Consider the following 3,789-nt stretch of genomic DNA (forward strand, 5'->3'; position numbering starts at 1 on the left):
GACCAGTGTTACCTTTACCAGTTGGCCGTTAACTCATATAAAGACAGTGGGAACCAAAAATACTAATTTGAATTAATTCTATTAGTTAGTACCTGTGGACTTACCAATAGAAAAATATTGTTTAATTTTTGCTTATTTCATAGGAGGTTTGAAACCATTTTTGCAAATACTTTATCTTGTTAGTTGTATTTGCAGCAAAAGGTATTTATTCTGTTAACGTAGATGAATGGTTCGATCTAGCACCTTGACTCATCAAGTCTTTTACGAGTCACCCATGTTTTGGCCCCGAAGAATGTTCTACATCGCAGATTCTATATGTAGTGAGAGTCTCCCATTGGCATCCTTCTTGATCAATGAAAAATCTAGCGTTAGCAGACGAATTACGCTAAAGTGATAATATATACAAACATTTCTGCCATTCTGTGACTTGACATACGACAATCCGCAACCGCCTGCAATAACTGGATTATACAGTTTACAGAGACACTGTCACCTGTGTAGTAATTCCGTAGTAAATACAAGGAGAGCGGTCAATATTGGACAGGGAACTTTCGCTTCGTAAGCTGCACACACAATGATCCTGCCACGTTCTATAACTTGCCTAATCAATATATTTACTGAGATTATTACATCGGTTTGTTTATATATTTAATGATACAGTTATTTACGTGTTTATTATTTGTGTGTGTGCTATGTAACCGCTTATGCAGCAACCCTTAACTTTGCTACTATTTTGATATCACCGTTTGTTAAATAGAATAGTTCCATCCAACAGAATCTTCTATCTAGATTGTACCTGAATTCATGTCTATTACCTATATAAATATTTCGGTTGCGAAAACCACACACGGTCGCGTTTTTTTTTTTGCAGGAATGATGTGTGTTGTCATTTGTTACTCCGAGAAAGTAAGTAATAGTTAGCAGTAATAAGTGGTAAAGATCGTTCAGAATGTCGGTTAAGTTCATCGGTTACCTACCTACGCAGTCCAATTAAAAAAACTATAGGCAAACAAATAAGACCGAATAGTGTGATAATATCGGCCAAGCAACCAATAGTGGGTTACGATATGGAGTACTAGGTACTTAGTTGCTAGCGGTATTACCTTCAACATCGATAGACGACTGTGTTTGTCTAAGTGTCGTCATCGTCTTCGTCACTGCGCTGGACGATTCATCGGTATGACAGCAATAAACATTCGACAAAAAAATGCTGACGACAGCAATTATGAATCGGAATGGATGACGGTTAGGACAGATATAACAGAGACTATAATGGAGCACTGAATCTCAATGTAACTAGAAGGCACTGCACAGTTTTGCGGCTTAACTTGTGTGGGGTTAGATATCATGGAAAAAGGCTGCCACTAATGTTACTGCCTCTAATGTTATAATAATGCCTCTGGCGATTATCCGCTGCGATAATAGTAATTAGTACGTGTATAGTTTCGCATAGCTAAGTAAACTAGAAAATATATAAGTAAAAATGCACGTTTGAATCAGAGAGTCTCTTGTATTAGGTGGACCTTGAAAGCAGAGTGGTTATATCTAAGTGGGAATCGTCTGCGCGAAAACGTACGGAATATAAAAATCAAGGATTGCACTGTATCAGAACGAAAACAGGAAACCAAAACATTCTATTTGTTTCAAGTTTGAATTGATCAGTTTTTAAATCTGCTCAGAACTAGACGATGTATATATGATTCCAACTTGCAGATGATTTTATAGGTTGCAAGTGTTCATTCTTCAAATTCAACAACAGCTAAAACTATCCTGATAAGAAATTATTGTAGATTGATTTTTTTACCATGAGTCTAGGTCCTTTGCTTTATCGCACTGAATTATTGATAGCAGAACTGCAATGTCGATTGCATATGCGCCGGCTCACTAGACTTCGTGAAATTTCCCAGAATACGCTGGCATCGGATCGCAGTTTTAGCTGCCTAAAAGAATACATGTACATTTAACGGAAAGCGACTTGAAATCGCTAGATATAAGTAATGCTGTTACAATTAAACACTCCAGAACTTTTCTCTTTTCGTCAATCCGGTTTGTTACACATAGCAGATCATTAAATATAAATTTTTTCCCGTTTCGAATAAATGTTTTTAGTGTATCATTTTACTTTTAGCTTTCCGCTTTTTATGCATTTGCATGTGTTTATCCAAACGTGTAGGTGCAGGCATGACAATATAGCGGTTCTCTGCGAACTACGTCAGTGGCTGCAGTGCTACCAAGGTTTTTATTATAACGAGTTCTTCAGCGCGATGTGTAGCTCTGGCGTCTATACTGATACCAGCTTTAAGGTTTTGTGATCACCATCACGAGAAGTCACGTAATGCGCAACGAGCGTTCAACCAGTCAGGAGCGATCTTTAGACCATAATGTAGTGACTACAATGAAGTCTAATGCCATATGCCCGTACCTAGTAAACTATCAGAATCGACGAAGACCCCGAAGCAGCTAACGCAAAGCAGCGAAACGGGTAGGAACTCCATCTCTGTCTCAAATAGTGGGTTACCGACAAAAGATGGCAGGGAACGGCAACAACAATAACAACAGAACGAACAGAGATATAGCTTGTAGTAGAAGTGTCGACAGTTTTTATTTAACATAACGTACCATGTTCGCAGTATGTAGTGTCAATAGGAGATCTCGATGACTGTGTGTATGCTATCCTGCCTAGCTATTCATTTATCCATAGAAAACGGACAAGTGTTCGTTGTTATTCACTCGCGTTCCCTACTATAAGTCCTCCAGACGAAACGTCTTTGACCATGATGCATTGATTGCTCTGTCCTTTTTTCGCAGAGTCATCTAGAATCAGTATTAGAATTGGCCTGACTGAGCAAACATAGATGTACGTTTTTTTTCTATTTGCAGACCTGTGTCGCGTGAGTTCTAGATATTTTGTGAAATTACTATATGGTTTGTGTAAAGTAGTTGCCATTGATCGGTCGAAGGCACGTCACCAAATGTTAAGGAGTAAATCATTTACTGATTTCAATATTACGTACATGTATAACTTTATGATTACGGTACAATTATTAAATCAGGTAATGACACAGATAGTTTAGTTAATGGTGACCCTGTACCGGGGTCGGAGAGTTTCAACTTAATTGAAGAAAATAAGAATTATTTTCTTTATTAAGGTCGCAATCAATCACAATGAATGGTGCTCACATTAAATAAACATGATTGTCAGGGATGACACATTTAGTAAATTCAAAGGATGTTATTAAAATATCTATTCTTGCCGGTCTTAAAAAAACGTCACAAAAAAGAGCTCAAATTATATATATATATATACCGTATACCTTAAAAGCATGTTTGCACTATTTAATGGGTCATAACTTTATAATTTGTGGAGTGTAATTATTCAGACCAATGAGTCGACCAAAATTAACTTTTGATACAAAATTGAGATACTGTGGGAAGTGTGATAAGGTAGAAGTACAAAGATAATATCGCAGAGAGGTTTGAAACACACGAGACTATTCAAAATATTCATGGACAACGTTTTGAATCAAAAAAAGAAGAACCAAAAAGAAAGGAGTGCCGGAAAGTTATTATAAGCTTAAAAAAAAAATTGAGATCGTGAGCTTGGCGTCATAAGTTTATTGTCCATAGCATTTTGTTTCTTAATATACATTTGCAGAATCACTCGAGATAATTGCGGTTACATAGTAACATTACATTACCATAAACTTACCAAAAGTTACAGCAAGGTGCAGGAGTAAAACGGCTGGTGCCATTTTTTACCGCAAGTATCTTAAACTTTAATTATATATA

Source organism: Varroa destructor, unplaced genomic scaffold, assembly GCF_002443255.2.
Source record: "Varroa destructor unplaced genomic scaffold, Vdes_3.0 BEIS01000001.1, whole genome shotgun sequence".
Classification (NCBI taxonomy): domain Eukaryota; kingdom Metazoa; phylum Arthropoda; class Arachnida; order Mesostigmata; family Varroidae; genus Varroa; species Varroa destructor.